The sequence below is a fragment of the Amphiura filiformis genome, chromosome 18, assembly GCF_039555335.1.
Source record: "Amphiura filiformis chromosome 18, Afil_fr2py, whole genome shotgun sequence".
In the NCBI taxonomy this organism is placed as follows: Eukaryota; Metazoa; Echinodermata; class Ophiuroidea; order Amphilepidida; family Amphiuridae; genus Amphiura; species Amphiura filiformis.
Window position 1 is genome coordinate 9,248,234 of NC_092645.1, and position 20,084 is coordinate 9,268,317.

Genomic DNA, 20,084 nt, shown 5'->3' on the forward strand with positions numbered 1-20,084 from the left:
GCCTAAAACCTGGCGTCTTGAAAACATGATAGACTTGAAAGATGTGAAGATGGTGGCGGTCATTGAACGGCAAAATATCGGTTTAAATTCGCCCTCAAATGGGGGAGGGGTGTTGTCCGTCGATGTTTTCTGAGATGAAAGCCAATATAAACATCGAAGACCTTGTCCAATGTTGTCGTACACAAACATCCTGTGTTTATCAAGTTTATACTCGAGCAATTAGATATTACCATCTGTATCATCAAAATATTTAGGTTTATAATATAGGCCTATGGCCTATGGCTTACGTCACTACTGACGTCATCACGATGCAAAGACTACAGCAATACCAAATTACACATGGATCGTTAACTGTTGTGCTATAAATAAATATTTTGAGCTATATTTAGCATTTTAATCGTACAGGATATCCTAAATTTATTGATACAGATCAGTCAGTTGCGGGTACGCGTGCGAACGCCGTGCCGCAGGTATACCGCAAATCCGACATTTACCACTTGATGACATCATGATGACATCATAGTCCGCGCTGTCCGGTGTCTCTTAATGGCAATAATTCAAACGTTGTGTCAATCATGTCATATTATACGGGGCTGACATTAATCATGTCATTTTGACAAGGGGTTGACACATGTTTGTGCTGTCATTGGCGCGATATCATCACTGGTGACATGATCTACGACCTTGATTGGTTGGTTCTTGCATTGCAATCTGTTGCTGTAGAGCATCACAGATTCTGAAAGCATGGATCGTCGAGAATCCCTCATGTTGCTGTTAGGTCCAGTGATCAAGCAAAGCCTGAAAAGGAGATGCAGGCCTAGCCTACAAGATCGCACTGCATATATTGCACTGAAGGTAGTAAATGTGGTAAAATACCCGGATGGCCGGAAGGGGCACTAACACAACTTATTAACCATACGCGTATACGTATACGGGTATGCTCCCCCGGAAAGTTTTTTGGATTTTCAGTGCGACCCACTATGGTTTCCAGTAAAGATAATTTCAGTTTTCAGAAAAGATAATTATGATTCCGTTTCAATTGTCAACGATTGTTGACATGTTTGTTGCTAGACAAAATGATTTTTACAGTGTGCATTTTTCCTCAAAATGATCAACATGACCAAAATTTCTATCAACGTTCTTTTGGTTGTGAAAGACATCAATATACTAACACTGATGATAGTCTTTGTCAAAGACTGACTCGCGATAGTGTCGGACTCGCGATCAAGGGGGTGAGCCGCGATGAGCCGCGAAGCGACCCACTACATGTATGGTTTCGAGAGTGTGTGGTTCCCAGTAGTTTCTCTCCCTATGGATAATATAGGTACACGTTCTGTAACACAGACTACACTGATGAAGCAATCACATACTCGCCACCCTACACACCCTCCTCGTGAATATGGTGAAACACAATATTGTCATGATAGACCTACCAATTTCTATCATCTGATCAATCATCAATGTATCGTCGAAATCGGTACGCGACCTCCAGCATCCTGTTCCATAAAGACGATCATTATTGATTTCACCAATCTTCTAAATCTTCGCAATTTTTAGGGCAAGTTTGCCACGGTTATTTCCGTTTGTTGAAAAAATATTCTATTTTACCGTTTTGGGATATCTGTCAAAACAGGATAAACCGGTTAATCGCTAGAGCAAGCCAAGACGGAAGTTTACTGTGAAAATATTACTTAATCCTATCCTCGTAAAAAATCTTTGGGCATATGGGTGTTTCGCGAAGATGAACTAAAACTATCTATGCCTACATGATAAAGTCTCAATTCTGAATTCAGAATACGACGACTGGAAACCAACGAAACATATTGAACATTATCATTCAAGATGCTAAAAAACGCGCAGCTAACGACCCAACCACGTGATTAAATTTGACTATTTTGATTGGTCAAACAGCTGCTCGTAACGAGAAAGAAGCTACGCGTAGCTGTTCCACGCTTTTGGCCCCCTTGGCTTGCCATATATGGCAAGCTAAGCGGCTCAGAACGTGGGACTAGCTACGCGCAGCTTCTTTCTCGTTTATGGCAAGCTAAGCGGCTCAGAACGTGGGACTAGCTACGCGCAGCTTCTTTCTCGTTACGTGCAGCTTATTAACCAATCAGATTCGCGGTTTTAAACACGTGGAGCTGATGTAAACATCCTCTCTCACAAATATTACGTTGTTAATTTTGTAAATGAAAATATCTGTAGTATATCAGCAAAAAATGGTATAGGTGCTATTAAAGTAATATCTGAACAGAATGATGATTGTTCTATATTTAGGGGCTATCATTTTCTTCGGAAGGGGATCCCAAATATAGGGGTCATACTTTTTGGAAAGAAAAATAAGGGGAGGGGGGTCATAAATTGATAATGACAAAATGTAGGGAGTCACAAGATGACTACAGATAGTGTGTTTATTGTATTCAAAAAGACTGATTTCAATACAATTTTAGCCTGTCTAGGGGGGTACGGTGTATCGGTGGTGGGTGTCGGGGGTCATAACATTTTGATGCCGAAATAGTGAGGGCCGCAATTTATTGACTTTTTGTAAATTTAGGACCCCCCGTTCCGAAAAAAATTGATGACCCATTTTACTCTCTCCATATTTACACAGTGGCATGTGATATCGCTTTCCCTGCAATATCTTTACACAGCGCTTTACATCAGTAGTTGTTGTTGTTTGACCTTCATATCCCCTGCACCGCTAATACAGCCCAGTATAAAGTTACTTGCTATTAAACACGGTGTAAACTTGGAAACACTAAATAAATATGCTTTGTGTCATTTTAGCCAGGCATTAACAACATGTTCTCTTGACACGTGCTGTGATTTGGCCTCCTTTACCCGTTCGTTATCTATGCTAATTCCGTAAATTAATTACAAGATAATAATTGTGAAAGAGGATACCTATAACTATACTACGCGCAGCTAACGACCCAACCACGTGATTAAATTGACTATTTTGATTGGTCAAACAGCTGCTCGTAACGAGAAAGAAGCTACGCGTAGCTGTTCCACGCTTTTGGCCCCCTTGGCTTGCCATACTCGTTACGTGCAGCTTATTAACCAATCAGATTCGCGGTTTTAAACACGTGGAGCTGATGTAAACATCCTCTCTCACAAATATTACGTTGTTAATTTTTGTAAATGAAAATATCTGTAGTATATCAGCAAAAAATGGTATAGGTGCTATTAAAGTAATATCTGAGAAGAATGATGATTGTTCTATATTTAGGGGCTATCATTTTCTTCGGAAGGGATCCCAAATATAGGGGTCATACTTTTTGGAAAGAAAAATAAGGGGGGGGGGGTCATAAATTGATAATGACAAAATGTAGGAGTCACAAGATGACTACAGATAGTGTGTTTATTGTATTCAAAAGACTGATTTCAATACAATTTTAGCCTGTCTAGGGGTACGGTGTATCGGTGGTGGGTGTCGGGGTCATAACATTTTGATGCCGAAATAGTGAGGGCCGCAATTTATTGACGCCGACTTTTGTAAATTTAGGACCCCCCCCGTTCCGAAAAAATTGATGACCCATTTTACTCTCTCCATATTTACACAGTGGCATGTGATATCGCTTTCCCTGCAATATCTTTACACAGCGCTTTAAATCAGTAGTAGTTGTTGTTTGACCTTCATATCCCCTGCACCGCTATTACAGACCGAGTATAAAGTTACTTGCTATTAAACACGGTGTAAACTTGGAAACACTAAATAAATATGCTTTGTGTCATTTTAGCCAGGCATTAGCAACATGTTCTCTTGACACGTGCTGTGATTTGGCCTCCTTTACCCGTTCGTTATCTATGCTAATTCCGTAAATTAATTACAAGATAATAATTGTGAAAGAGGATACCTATAACTATACTACGCGCAGCTAACGACCCAACCACGTGATTAAATTTGACTATTTTGATTGGTCAAACAGCTGCTCGTAACGAGAAAGAAGCTACGCGTAGCTGTTCCACGCTTTTGGCCCCCTTGGCTTGCCATAAACGACAGCGCACTAACGACGCGACGGTGATATAACGACACAGATGTCTAAACTGTAGCAGCATCGTTAGGCCAAAAAAGTGTATGTTTGGCCTATACACTTGGCTTGAAAAAAAGGTCGGTCGGTCGAATACACTTGTTTTAGGAAAACCAAAAGAGCAAAGTACATAGGGCTTAGGCCTATACACGCATGTTTTAATGTTTTATTAAAGGAGATATTTTGGAAAATTTTATAATCTGAAACATTGGTTTACACATGAACATGATGAATAGTAAACCAAAGATTGCCATCCAACATGTCCAAGGAGTACTTATACTATAAATGGCAGGTTTTGATGGGATACCACTATTTTGAAATGAGAGTAAAATATTGTTTATTACGTAAATATGTAATTATGAAAGTGGGAAACATTAGTTCAAAAAAGGGCATTTGATTTTCAAATTTTTTGTGTCGGTCGAATGGGGCCATACATGCACCTTTTATGGCCTTATGATTTCACACCACCACCAATAGGCCCTATAGTATTATACGGTTGTGCTTCCTGAATGCAGTTCTCAGAATGGATGGTCTAAAGCATAATGAGCGGCAATTTGCATAAATTTGGCTAAACTTGGATTGGTCATTAGTAATATCAAATCCTGCAAGTGTACCACAGATGGGATAGATCAGTATTTATTAATGATTTTAAGCAGTTACTAGTCTTGTCTATACATCATCATTATCACTCTCATCACCACCACCACACCAACCTGACCACTGTGACTGTTACCATATACTCACCACCACCAAGCACCACCGCCATCAAGTACAACAACTTAACTGCCACCAAGCACCACTACCACCAACACCACTACCACCAAGCACCGCCAACACCAAGAACCAGCACCACTAAGCACCAGCACCACCACCACACCAAGCACCACCACCACATTATGCAAACAGAGTTCGCTCTAGTACTTCTTTAACGGCATGGCATCATCATTGTCAACGATATCGGGATCTACCTCGTCAACCATCAGGACCGGCATCATCAGTATCATCATCACCACTTCCACACCTCACCACCCTGACCACTGTCACCAGACTCACCACCACCACCAAGCACAACTGCCAACAAGCACCACCACAGCCACCAAGCACCACCATAGCCACAAAGAACCACCGCCACCACCAAGCACCACCCGGAACCACCACCACCATTGGCGTACGCAGGGGGGGTGTTACGTGTGTGAAACACCCCCCTTGGATTTGTCCAAAAAATGGGGGAAAAGAAAAGACAAAGAAAGAGAGAGAGAGAGGAGAGGGAAGGAGGGAGAAAGAGAGAGAGAGAGGGGGGGGGAAGAGGGGGAGATGAGCAAGGCATGGGGGACATATTATCACAATCATAGGCCTATAGATGCCTTAACAACTCCCACACAAATTATCTCACCCCTATATCCGGTATTGACCAGCAACATATCCGTAATTGTGTTAATTGTTAATACATGTCAACATCCCACACCCTCCCCACATCATCACACCCCTGGCAACATACGTACGTAAAGGTTTTAATTGTTAATTGACATAGATATACATGTTTACACCAATACCCCCCTCCATATCATCACACCCCACACCCTTACCCCAGCAACGTAGGCCTACCAGTGAAAGTTTTAATTGTCAACCCCCCATCATCACGCTTAAAAAACTGCATCTCTTACACCGCATTGCGCCATGTTATCGCCTGAAAACCGTTTGCAATTTTTTCTGTCAAAACACGGTGCAAGTACGCAAGCATAATGATTTTTACTTTGTAATCCAAATCTAATCGCTCTTCAAAAGAATATGTTAAAATAAAGCATAATTAGACAGTATTTTGCATTGAAATAGCGTAAAATTATACACCAAATGGCTTCAATTGGACCTTCATTTTGCAAAATTTCTGAGGAGGAAAACTTGTATATGATAGGCTTCATAGACCGTCATTTCATAAGTTTTCGGCTTTTTGAAACTAAACTTTTTCACACTAATAGTGCCAAAATGGTCCACCAAATCGCTTCAATTAGGTCTTCATTTTGCAAAAGTTTCTTACTTCTGAGGGGGGCACATCCCCCCTCAGACACCCCCCTGGCGTCGCGCAAGCGCGACGCGATGTCCGCTACGCGGCCATTTTAAACATTTTTTTTCATCACACCCCCTTGAAAAATTCCTGCGTACGCTACTGACCACCACCAAGCATCAGCACCACCGCCAAACCAACCAACCACCACCACCACCTCCACCCCAAACACTGCAGCTACTACCTACACCACCACATCAGTCACCGCCACTATTAAACACCACTACCATCACCTTCCACAACCACGCACCACGGACATCACAATCACGACCACCACTGCAGGATTGTAGATCACAGTCAAGATCACCATGATCACAGTCTCCTATGACATGAAGAAATATCTGAGTTTACTGCATTATCATGATTATGACAGGGTTGTATGTGATCATAGTGATGAAGCATGACCTGAAACTGCAAACAGAGTTGCCGGAATGTCCTGAGACCTGTATGACAACACACAGGTGTAAGATGTCTCGTTAACTACATGCAGTCAGGCTGGGCAGACACTTCTTGACTTCAAGTGTGGTTAACCATACTTCACTGTCATGTTTTGTCAACTGCTGTCTTAACTAATCGTCTCTGAACAAACAGGTACAAAAATGTACTAAGTAGCACCCATCCTTAAGGAGTCAATGTCATGGTAGATATTGGTCATTATTACCGAATATTTGACCGTGATTAGAGATGATTAAGCTTAGATACCTGTACCTCTTAGGCGTCATCTTACATCGGTCATCATCCAAATTTTAATGCAAAACGACAGTTGTGCTATTGTTAGATGCGAGACCATAGCAACCATGCTTTAAAGGAGTATTTCGTGATTTTAGCATCCACTTAAAGATGAAGCCCCACTTTTGGTCTAAGTTCATTAGGGAATTAATCAAGGTTAAAATGTATCCATGTAAATTCTGTTCTGTCTGTCATCAAAGTAACAGGTGTAAGTCAGTTCTTCACAGAAGAACTGGCCAGGCGGGGCTTCCTCTTTAAGGGTAGGCCCTATAGATAGATATCCACGTAAAAAAAGCTTCCGAAAATTTCAGTTGTGTTGTAACTGTAACAAATACAAAATATTTTTTGTCAAACACAAGAAAGTTATGTATACATAAACCCCGTAAACATAAAAAAAACTAGTGCTAGGTTTCTGATGGTGTAACTTGAAATCTCGCTGCAGTATAGGGGATGAGCTGTGGTATTATCCATGAAGTTCAAGTATTCATAATTATATGTACAAGCAGTACAACACCAACTATTTCTACAAAACATATTCGCACCCACAGCATTCATAATTAATCATACTATGATCCCCTCATACCCTTTTAAAGGAATCTTTATTTTATACTGCGAATTGTTCCACCGACAGTGACCATGATAATTGAACATGTTGAACCAGCGAAGGGTTAACGTTTTAAAATGTACCGGTAGTTCTCATTTAACGTCCATTCGTGGTCTGTAAGTGTAACAATTAATCCAATTGTTTTCTGATAGCAAAGAACAATTAGCGCCATTAATTACCAATTAGAGGGCGGATAATTAATTCTTTGCGCATAATTGATTGACTCTGTTCATTAGCACCTATAAAGGAATTAATTGGGAATTGATGGTTTCATCTGAAGCAGTTTGTGAAATGAAGACATGACCTTAATCTCCCCAAGTCTTTGGCATGTTTGGCAAAGAGAAAATGTTTGTTCAATTGCCGTGATTTATAGTAGTTACGTTGATATCATTAGGAAATGAATTTGGAGAAAACCTTCTGTTAATAAATTACTATGATGAGCCACCAGCCTGGGTGGCTCACGCTCCAGTATTTTCAGATGATTGAGCTCAGTAATACATCAAAGAATGTCTTCCAATTCATGAAAACAAATAGATAATCAGCTTATCGGATTAAAAGCTTAGAGGGAAGGTCTTGCTACTCACCAAGTGTCTGTAATTATCAGAAGGTTTTCTCCAAATTCATTCTCTAATGTATTTTCTAGACAATGTTGTTGCGATTTCCAGAATAATTTTGTACCGATTTCTAGAACAAGAAGTATCTTTAATCTTCGTGTCTATGAAAATACTCATCATGGATCACATGGCTTAATTACAAGTGTCACCAATGCACTTTCCCTCCAACGATATCGATGACCAAGAAGCTCCCAGATACGGGAAAGCCCTTTTCACATTCCCGAGTCATGAGTCACCGTATCAAGTGTGTATCGGCTGCTTGTAATATGACAGTTATGATTTACCCGGCGGGAATTTATGATATTGAATACACAGTCGTCGACTTGAAATATGCTATTATTGCAAGTTCAAAAAATAACGATTTGTCCCAAATTGTAATAAGGACTGTTGAACCACAGACCTATAAATAAATACTTGAATGCTCAGTTGAATGAATGTTTTTTGCGTGTTCCTATAAAATATATAACTACGAACGCCCAAGGGAGCGATCGTTATTTATGGCAGGGGGAATGGGTAAATTTAGGGGGGAACACAAAATTTTTTTGTGATCTTGAGGGGGGAACCTGAAATTTTTAGTTGAACCAGGAGGGGGGATTGTTAAATTTTAAATGGAGAAAATTGGGAAAACAAGGGGGAACGCGAAAATTTTGAGCGGACGCGAGGGGGGAACGCGAAATTTTTTGTCGATATTTTTGCCAAAACACCCATTCCCCCCCTGCCGTAAATAACGATCGGTCCCTAAAATTCATAGAAATTGTGACAATTTAGACATAGCTGACAGTACAGACAATATTTTGAGTCATGTTGACGCCGATATGCCACCGGATATGGTAGACGAACTGCGTTGCCCCCGTATTGCCCAGTAATGACTCGCCTCCAAGTTCAAAGTTCCCCTGACCTCTCTGTGTCTATTTGGTCTATGGAGATTAGGTGATATTGTTTCTCTTTCGATAATGGAAATTATTTGACGCCAAGATAGTCATTTTTTTAAACAAACTGAACTTTCACCAAGTTTTTGAGGGACTACACATCATATTTTCTATAACGATATAGGCTATTTATAGGCCTAATAGGCCTACTGGTAACTTCAGAAGCTAGAAGTTCAGAGAAAAATATGCCATTCAATTCAAGTTCAGCTTTCATTCTTCCCAGGTATAGCCTCTGGTGGCCCTTATTAGGCCACAGTCTATAAGCCTAATTCGACACGCAGGTCCTAATTGTTCCAGATAGGCCTATATGCCTACTATTTAGGCCTACGTAGGCTATAGTTTCAACCATCGCTGTTTTATATTCACACTTCGCACTCGTTGAGACCATCGACATGTTTTAGGGCCTACTCGGGCCCGCGTTTCAGAGGTTCAGAGGTCATGGGGACAGCCCGGAGGAGGCACTTAACACAAATGACCATACGGGTATGTTCCCCCGGAAAGACCCCCCTTTTTGGATTTTGCAGCTCCCGAAAAGCCCCATAGGCCTATATTTGACCAAAATAGAGCTCCGAAAGACCCTTGATTTCGATAATTTCAGCTCTAAAAGACACAAAAAAATGCTCATTCCTCATATTTCTGTTTTTTCAGGCGATTTTCAACCAAGACAAGAAAGACCCCTGATTTTGGATGTTTGCAGTTCCTAACGCCCCCCTAGTACTTGTTCGCAGCCGTTCGCGGCTCCAAAAGACCCCCTTTTACCGGTACTCAGTCAGCTCCCAAAGACACACCACCTCAAAATTCCGGGGGAACATACCCACCAAAATTGTTGATGTGCAGTCACAGGGACCGGGCATCAATGATCCACACCTATAGGTCTGCATTTTTACATTGGATCTTAATTAGGCCTATCTATGACCTATAGTTTTGGGAGAAATTTGTCTCGCATGGAACAAAGTTCAGTGGTTGAATTTGCATGTGTTGACACGCCAAAAAAGAGGAAATTGAACCAATTTCGTCGCATTTCCTGGTTGCCCATCTCACCACCGGTATACCACGTACTAGTATTGGCTATGATTGTAAATGATTCTCGAAATAAGCGAAAATTCTCCCTTCCTTATCACCAGGAAACACTTAGTGACCTCCCTGACCTTTATACAACTCCCAACCATGCCAAACAACTATGGTAGAACTTCTGTCATTGGCTGTCTATTTTTGTCTAGAGGTCATCAGCACAAATTCATTTGACATTGTATTTTGTTTGTATGATAATTTTTCAAATTTCTCTTTCAAAATGAACCTTAGCCGCGGCGACTCAATGTGCTCCTCCGTTCGCGATATTTGAAGATTAGGCTTATTTTGTGTGACTTAATGATCCCCCAGAAGCCGCCTTTTCTGCGGGTCTGTCCACTTGGCGAATTTTAAGTAGGCCTACTCTACACCACAGACCCTAGTTTGGGCCACAGGCTGTGACATGAAAACAGTACAAACACCAAGACGGTCATCATGTCATGTCGAGGAACAATAATACGAAGTGGTTTCTATCTGTGGGAATGTCAAGTAGTGCACATTGCCTGCTATACATGCTATAAGCTTATCTGAAGCAATTCAGATGGCGCCCGGAGCTGAAGTCTGGCTTGACCCTTCCGAAAATGATAACAGTGACCCATTTTATAAAAGGACACTCTATAAATTGAGAACCATATTTGGGTGGTAAAATGAGGTCAATAACATTGGTGAATACTTAAAGTAAGTCAACCTTACGAAGTTGGATCTGACTGTCCTACCTGTTCCTCGTTTAGTTGTAGGGCCTAGGCCTGTTATTATGAGAGTTTGGTGATGACCACCCTCCCCAACACATACCACGCGGCGTAATGATTAGGCGATGTTCTTCAAGCTGATGCACACAAAAGGCTGACGAAAATTCCCCACTAAGCAAATGCAACAAACGTTGATATTTATTCAAGTCACCCTCAAACTTTTGCCCCACCACCATTCGCCCCACCACCATCCGCCCCGCCACCATCTGCCCCACCACCATCTGCCCCACCAACACCACCTAAAATAAGAAAGATCCTGCCACTGCCAGGAGATGATGTTGTTTGGGTCTACCGTTTTTGTACGAGGCCAGGCCACTTCGAGAAAGATCTTTTCTTATTTACTTAGATTTTACATTAATTTTGGAAGAAGTCTTATCCCTAACGCTGAAATCGGGCGCTGAAAGGCTTTTTTTTTTGGTGCTGGGAAATGAAAGAAGGATTTTTAAAGAAAAGATGAACAAAGAAGTCGCTTGCTTCCTTCGGGATTCGAACCCCAAACCCCTCGGATCCCAAGGACACCATCGGCGACCACAGGTGTTTCGCTAGCCCAGCCAACGAGGCCGTGGTATAATGTGACTAAGGGCGATTACGTCATCGCATCACGTGCAATTCATACACAAACGTTTGTAAGATTTCGCAGCGTTAGACCATATCCCTGAAAAGGGGTCTATGGTTAGACGGTATTAATACACATAGTCTCCGTTATTTATTTTTACCTTCAAGTTCAACTTTTTGGATCATGATACAGAGTATAATATACCAAAGAACATTGACCTAAACCCTCCCTCTCTCTCTGACACACCTGGGGCATGACATGAATCAAAAAATAGTCCTCTTTACCCAGGTGGGCGTTCACACTGCGGTATACCGGGGCACCTATACTGTCAGATTGCCTAATAACCCATGTTCCGTCCTACACAACCCTGTGTATTTATGGACACGTATAGAATAACTTACCTGTGATGTTACAGGTGTATCATGTCATTTTCTGATAGGCATGCAAAGAGCGTAGGTTGGACATTGGCTATATACCTCGGGTCGTTACCAGCCATGATACCAAGCCGTGCAGGTGGGCTCCTCATTAGTGCAATGGGGTGGCAAATGGTTGATTTTTTTTCTCTTTCGTTCTTTATCAACGTTTCAGTCATATTCTGTCTAATGGCACTGCCTTTCCTCTTCCACCCAGTCCTTCTAGACACTCCTGCTCTTCTTCTGCTCATATAATCAGCGTACCTATTCCTCCTCATCCCCTCCCCTCCTCCTCCTCCTCCTACTACTACTACTACTCCTCGTCCTCCTACTCTTCCTTGTCAGAAGTTGTCACAGCGTTTTAAAGCATTAGCGCTTGTTATATATGGGCGCTACTTACACGTTTCAATTTAATAGATGCATGCATAATTATATGCATAATCATCATATTAATTGTGAGTCTGATCAACAAAATCAAAAGCTTTATGAAGGTCGGAATTCTAATTGGGATTTTCCATGAGGGAAAGAAATTATATACAGCTTGTGACTGTCTGTACATGTATGTACGTGTACGTTACGATGGTCATGTTTTGAGAGCTACTTACCTATGGACCACGCCCCTTTCGTGGAGGTGATGAAGGGCCGAAACCAGCTGACGAACGAATGGTCTCGCGTCCGACTCTCGTAAGCGGCTATCTCGCTGGCTCCTAACAAACGAGAGAAGATCACCACCAGCAGCATATTCGGTTACCAAACAATACAGGGAACTGGACTGTGGAACAAAAATCAATCAAGATGTCAGATGAATTTTTGGATCCGTTCGACATGTTCTAAGTGATGTCTTTTACAAACTTTGCAAAATAATGTTGTCAGTTTCAAAGTTAAAAACTATCATGCCGATTGTATGTAGTTGTAGCAAACTTTAAAAAGTTCAATTTTAGCGATAAACTGAAAGGTGATAGATTAGGGTTTGGCACTCTGGGTGGGGAATGTGTCTGGGACAACAATATTAACTGTATATTTTATGTTCCCCATCCAGGATCTGTGTTTGCATGTATAACTATAAACATGATATAAAATAGGCATTGCTTGACAATTAGGACATTACTGGAAAAACGACACTTGCGCCACCTACTGATCACTTTCCTCCAACATAGCTGTTGAAACGATTGAAATTGTTCGCGAAATGAACAAGCCAAAACAGGATACTACATGTAGTACGGTAAATGACTGCCTAACAGCATAAATACAAGAGCTTCAGATTATTTTTACGTCCCCACCCACCTTACAATTGAATGTGCGTGTATATCTCATCTTATAGCACATTTTTCATTAGTTTTTGTCTGCAAAGCCAATATAAGGAGCTAAGGGGTCATTCGGTGCAGACTACTAAAAATTAGGGGTCACTGATTGTATGGCACGGACAATGTTCATGGAAGTCAGCCCTGTTAGCTCCTGTTGGGCCAGCCAAGTCAATAGAAATTCCCTTTAAAACGGGATGGTGAACTAGTCTTTTTTTTTTCTCTTTTATTGTATTTTTAAACTGAACGATATGGTTTCGTAGAGTCGTACAACATTGGGGTGTCGTAGTTGGGCCAAAATACTCACCGATATGGTTTCGTAGAGTCGTACAACGTTGGGGTGTCGTAGTTGGGCCAAAATCCGAGCCTCTCTACCCAGATTCTGTTTGACGTACTGTTCCTTAATTTTATGCCTGTCAATCACCTTGATTGCTACCTGTAATATACACATACAAAATTAACCATCAACCATATCGTTAATAAATTAATGTGGTAATGAATCACGGTGCTATGAGGTGTCAGTTATCATGGGGTGAAAAGGCATGTGGCGATAGAGCATCTGGATGAAGATCCCGGGATGAAGATGTGGCCACCATTCATCATGTTCAGTCGCGCTGAAGAAGAACACCTAAAAAAATGCATAAAATTAGTAATTTATCATGAGTAAAAGTGCAAACATCAATCAATGATAAAGGTATTAATGGTATTTTTTGCAAATTATATTGAGGACCATGTATTGTGCAATTTAGAGCTGTTACTTGTGTATATAGGCCTACATGTTTCTCATGGTTGGTGGCATACCACTCCTTCACTTGCTCCACTTGACAATGACAACTCAAGGATATTATTACGTCAACATCTTTCACCACCAGATCACCTCCCCCCCCCCCTTCCCTTTATCATTTTTATTGTGCATATTATGATGTCTGTTTCTAATGATTCTTGTGTATGTTTCTTCATTTATCATGGTTGGTGTCATACCACTCCTTCACCTTGCTCACCGTGACAATGACAACTCAAGGATTATTATCATATGTCATCAAATCCTCGTCCACTTTTCGCCACCAGATCACATTTTCCCCTTTTATCATTTTTATTGTGCATAATGGCATATTTCATGTCTGTTTTCGCCAGCCCATTCGGGGCTGGTACCTGTTTCAGGTTTGGGGTCAGTTTACTCAAGAGATTATATTTTAGTGGTATTGGAATGATTTTTTTTTTTACTTTTTGTGGTTAAATTTTTTTTTAAATATTTTAATTCGATTTGTTAGGAAAAGTAAGTATGTTTTGCCGTTTCAACGAACGAAAACGAGTGAGTATTACCAAAGTTATGTTTGAACTAATTAATTATGACTTTAAAAGTTTAAAGGCCTAAATGTAACAATAATAGTTAATATATATAGCATCATATGGTCAGCAGAAGAAAATCTGACATCACCTATGATGTCATATCAGTGTCCTTGACCGGGGTCCTTACTCCTTGACCACTGAACAGCGTGATATCATGTTGATAACAGATCTATAGAATCAAAATCTTCATCATATCCCGGATCATATCACAGATTCTCAACAATCTGTGATCATATGGACCATATTGATGTGAAAGTAGTTATCTATCATATCCTGTGTCGTTTTATGGATAAAAATGACTCAAAATGTTATTGATGAAATGGTTGCTATCATAAACATCAGTTTTGTCTTTTCAACGGAAAAATCCGATGCAAAATAAAGTTTTTAGGGCCTAGCTATAATATGGGCATAATTTATGCATATAGTATTGAACAATGTACCCCATTTGACATGCACTTATAGATAAATAAATTGTCTTACTTTATTAATTTAATAACTTCTTTATTATAAATAAAATGACACATAACTATTTGATTCATAAAATTACATTCAACAAAATGATTGAAGAGAAAACACACAAGGCACTAGGCAGACTGTTATAGAATGGAGTATGTAAGATGCCATGTCCATAGCTTCGCAGGAGTTTCCGACTAGCAATCAACATGATCAGCACATTCAGAAAAACACAGTTTAAGAGTGAAGATTGTAGTGAGTAACCAGTCCTTTATAAATGTGCTGGCCACTATCTATTATAATATAGTAGGCTTAAACTATACATTGCGAATTAATTAAGTTATTTTAAAATAAAATGTACATGTAAGTTAACTCAAACCGGCAGTGTATATATCGAAAGCAGTGAAATCGGACATTCCTAAGCGAAGATATTGAGTTCGTAAGTTCTGGTATTACAAAATTGGAAATTGAGATATCGTGGGTAAAAAGCTGAAAAGACAAAAAAAAAACAACGACAACAACAACAACAACAAAACAAACAGACCAGAACAATTTGGAGTACATGTAATGAATTAAAAGAGTTGACATGAGATTAGGAATTAATGTTTTCTGCTGTTTCAGTGTGCATGTTCTCATCGTTGATGGTTTGGTGGACTGTCATGTAGATGTAAGCGTGATCCTAAAAATGCCTTTCACATTGACCAAAACTAATTACAAGACCTCTTCTACATATTGAGGCTGGCTTTCCCTTTTAAAGGGAATTTTTATTAATGATTCTTGTGTATGTTTCTTCATTGCTCTTGGTTGGTGTCGTACCACTCCTTCACCTTGCTCAACGTGACAATGACAACTCAAGGATATTATTATGTCAACAAATCATCGTCCATCTTTCGCCACCAGATCACCTTCCTCATCTCTCTTCCTATATCATCCCAGCTATATACACCTCCACCAGTCCATGCCTCCACTAATTAGCGACATGCGTAATACAAATGTCATTCCAGTCATTTACAGTGCTTGTTTTAACCACGACCTTGCATGACGTGTATATGGAGTAAAATATATGCTCAAAAAATACCAAAAATCTTTAAAAAGAAGATAATATTTTTGCATTTTTAAAACCAATTTATACCACTTGATGGTCTCTATGTAAAATGCATTCAAATGATTACAAACATGCCTAGTGTTGGTTCAGTTGTTGTACAGATATGAGCAATGCTGTTTGGGGGTTAAAAATCTACGAGTTTGGTGGGTTAAGTGAAACTTTAAGCATGCTCTTAAGACAACACCAATCACTCAACGAGTACTCCTATATCGTTTCTACAACAACAAGACTGCCGAATTCCTCGCCTATATCGCCACGTGTGTTCGCGACACTGTTGCTTTCTAGAAATTTTCTTTGAAAACAAATCGGTTGAATTTGATATAGCACCTATTATTAAGCAAGGTGATGCGCTGTCTTATATGACATGTCTATTTGATTTGTAGGTTGTTAGAACATTTTGTTTAACTTTTTCAAGATAATATTAAATGCCCTCCCAAATATAATTGTCATCGGATATGATGGGTGGGCAATTACACAGATTCATTTTGCAATATGAATCATTGCAGCTATCGAAAAATAATTTCACCAGTTGATGGTATAGTCTAAATTAGTTCATAGTGGCGTATCTCTTATTAGGGCTATTTTAGAAAATAGATATACACACCCCCCTATAGAGGAGTTTGGATATCCAGACTTTTTGTCCAGACATGATTGTTGGAAATCCCGACTTTTAAAGTGTCCACAGGCGAAAAAGTCCAGCAGAAAACTAGTTCAAAATCCGACATCCTCAATTTGAGAGGCTCATTAGGACATTTCCGTGATTTTTCATTCACTAAATTACATTTCCAAGCTTTTTCCAGTAACATTGGCTACTGGAATTCCAGTCGTTTTCTAAAAGCAAACTTGGAAATCCAGACATTTCATTTATTGATAAGTTACTCCTCTATAGGGGGTGTGCACTTATTTTCTGGAATAGCCCAATTTTGAGGATTGGATCAGTAGGCCTACTGATGACACAACCGAATATGGGACAGGGATATGGCAAGAGGTCCGACTTTAGACGGAAGCAGGAGGAAAGCCGGAGCACCCGACGAAAGCTTTTCTAGGAGACTTTGTTTAGTCCTATTTATTTATATTACCTGCATCATAATCATTTCCCTGCATCATAAATATAACAAATCAAGACACAGTTTTATCACAATTTCACGCTTTACTAAACTTCACTAATAATTACCCTGATAAATAAATAGGCCTACCTATAGTACAACCTGCGAAACAGATCATACCACAAGACAACACTTGTATAGGCGAACTAATTAACATGAAGATGGCCCACACACGTCTCACAAGCAAGGTGTCAAAAAGTGTGAAGTTCATTCACGGTTCAAGCATCAATTACTACTAGTATCTTTAGTTCAAGTTGAGACCACTTTCTAAAGATAGACTGATTAGTTCCTTCTCACTTGTTGGAAATCCTGTCTAATCTATGGTCACTCTTTTAAGCACCTGTACCTTTTACTTCGAATCTCCCCTGATTACCCTTGACATTGCACCATTACATCCCCCCGTTGGTGGTAGACCAAAGTAGTCTATGTTTATATAACCATTAGGATCACCTCATCCCCCGACGTCAAAATCCACTTTGATTTACGAGCATTCATACAGGGCCTACTTGTGTGGACTTTGTCACATGTTATGAGATCATTATGCCCCCCCCCCCACAAGAGGACTTACTTTGATCGCAAACCTTGACCTTATGATTTAATATGGTGATGGTGCATGATGATAGCAGGATGCATAGCTGTAATGTGGTAAATTTGAAATTAAACTTGACCGTGTTGACCATTAGCGTCCAGGTCAGTGTTAATACGTGGCAAGACGACTATAACTCCCTTCCTATCGGTATCTATTTATCTGTGATCATAACAACCACGTTTGCACCTGCTGCATTTTACATTTCCACACCCATCAGTAAACTTGAAAAGTTTCTTGTTCGTAAAGGTATTCCGAGGTCTCTATCTCTAGATTTCTCTCTCTACGTGAGGCGCCTCTCTATCTCTCTCTCACACACTCCCCATCTCTCTTCCTCCCTCCCTTCTCTCCCGCCCTTCCCCTTCTATCCCTCTCTCTTCTCTTCCTCTCTCTCTCTCTCTCTCTCTCTCTCTGCCACTCACGTTCTCTCTGATTGATTCTCACTGAATGCAATGATCCCACCAACTGTTTTCTTTTAATTTCTACTTCTCTATAGTTTCTCTTTCTTTCTTTTCTATGTTTTTTCTCCCCCCCCCAGGCTCCCCTATCCCTCCACCAACCACTACCCCCTCCCCTACCTCCTCTCTCTATCTTATTTCCCCTGTCGGCCTATCCAGATCTTCTCTCATTTCATTTCCTCGGAAAATCCAAAACCATTGGTTCCCTTGGTAATCGGCCACGCCCATTTCTACCAGCATTGGGAGTCAATAAATCGTCGGTATTTTTGTTTTTACTTTCACTTCATCGGTGGGTTAGGCTGTGTGTTGGTCAATAGCGTTACATCTGTCAGCAAATAGCTTCTTCCTTTTTCTTTACATCATACCAATACACCTGTTTCATTGGTGTCATCCCCAATAAATAACGCTTTCCCTAGAATAAATGATATTCTGTTACCTGAATACTCAAAGTTAAATCGTACTGTCCATCCAATGCCCTATAATGGATACCGCTATACATGTATATGCTTCCTCTTTGACCTTATCATGCTTATCCATGTATCTTCATTCAACTCGGATCTTATTTTTGTCATGTTTTTGTTGTTTTTTTGTTTGATATGCATACATGCAAAAGGCGTATCTTGGCTGTAGCATGATAGTGTAACTGCTGTAATGGTTGTGCCACGCCCACCTGAGAAGACTCATCATCAATGTTTGCATTCGATATTCTGATTAACCATAGTCTGTGCTTTAACCGTGATCTTTAAAACGAAATATTCGATGGACATTTCTAAATTTTATGACATTGTTAACCAACAGAGATAGTGAAATAGTTGACTCAAAAAATATCTTGGCGATAGGCTTTATGTATAGTTTGTTGAACTTCAGTTTAATACAAAGTCATATGCTTTGGAGTCATCTTGGTGGCTAGTATTATCATTCGCAGAAGTCAGTCTCATGTTGATGCAAACCATGGCATACTTTCACTTTTAATTCTGCGATCCATCCCTATATCAACATATTTATTTAGCTCAAGATGCATTTAAAAAAATGAAATTATCTAGATCATGTAGATATCGATACAAAAATGTATTTGTGAAGTGCAAATAATTGGTGAGGCACGGTGTCATCTAAGCAGGAGATGCATTCTACGCGTGGTTTCCAATCAGGACTCAATGATCTACCACTGATTTCGTAATTTCTCAACCCGTGCCGTATCTTGGGTCCAGGCTTATTCGTGCTGGGTTTTCAAGGGGCCAGATTTGGGGTAGATTTTAGGGTCAGATAGTGACATGGGGTATGTGCTATGAGGGATCACGATTTTGTTTGTGATAAACGTAAATTCAATAACTTTCCGTAAATTTTATTCCACCAATAGCATGCATGGTTACCAAATTAGACCCACCCATGCTAAACCACTTAAACATGCTATCTATAGGATAGATTTTTGTTATTACTTGATGTTATGAAGTTTGGAATATTCCCGTAAATGTAAACTAACATGATTTGACTTTGATAGTTTTTTGTTTTGCTTTTTTTTGTTCCGATTTGAAGTGAACATGCATAAGCCCAAATTGCTATGCAGCAACGTGCCAGAAACGCGACAAACACACGCGTTCTTGCCATCAACATATTCCTGTTGTTTTGACCAATTCTGTAGTTTCATAGTGAAATCGATCCGTGTGGGCCTTATTATAAGAATTTTTATTCAAAATTACCAATTTTATGAGTAATTGATATTTTCCTCATCCCTGGAGTTACCATAGCAACCATGACACCTGCGTCGTTTTGTACGGTACAACAAACATCCATTAAATTTGAAAAAGAAAGTTCAGAAAATAAAAATTCCCTTTAAAAGGGAAAGCCAGCCTCAATGTAGAAGAGGTCTTGTAATTAGTTTTGGTCAATGTGAAAGGCATTTTTAGGATCACGCTTACATCTACATGACAGTCCACCAAACCATCAACGATGAGAACATGCACACTGAA

The 20,084-nt window shown here is 40.0% G+C and overlaps 1 long non-coding RNA gene across 1 annotated transcript in view; it reads right to left on the minus strand.

The window, feature by feature from the left end:
• The window catches only part of LOC140139360 (uncharacterized), a 71,538-nt gene that overhangs the window by 21,211 nt on the left and 30,243 nt on the right, over positions 1-20,084 (minus strand). The window contains exons 2-3 of the long non-coding RNA XR_011857095.1: positions 13,367-13,495; positions 12,364-12,530 (exon numbers count right to left, since the gene is read on the minus strand). This is a non-coding gene — a long non-coding RNA (uncharacterized lncRNA). The remainder of the gene's footprint in view (positions 1-12,363; positions 12,531-13,366; positions 13,496-20,084) is intronic.